The sequence below is a fragment of the Psammomys obesus genome, unplaced genomic scaffold, assembly GCF_907164565.1.
Source record: "Psammomys obesus unplaced genomic scaffold, mPsaObe1.curated_primary_1811, whole genome shotgun sequence".
In the NCBI taxonomy this organism is placed as follows: domain Eukaryota; kingdom Metazoa; phylum Chordata; class Mammalia; order Rodentia; family Muridae; genus Psammomys; species Psammomys obesus.
In genome coordinates, this window is record NW_026596089.1 from 2,770,606 (window position 1) to 2,770,813 (window position 208).

The window sequence follows — 208 nt, forward strand, 5'->3', positions numbered from 1 at the left end:
TTCCTTCCTTCCTTCCTTCCTTCCTTCCTTCCTTCCTTCCTTCCTTCCCTCCCTTAGGTTTTTTTGTTGTTTTGTTTTGTTTATGTGTGCCTGCATGCCAGAAGAGGGCACCAGATCTCACTATAAATGGTTGTGAGCCACCATATAGTTGCTGGGAACTAAACTCAGGACCTTTGGAAGAAAAAACAGTGCTCTTAACCTCTGAGTC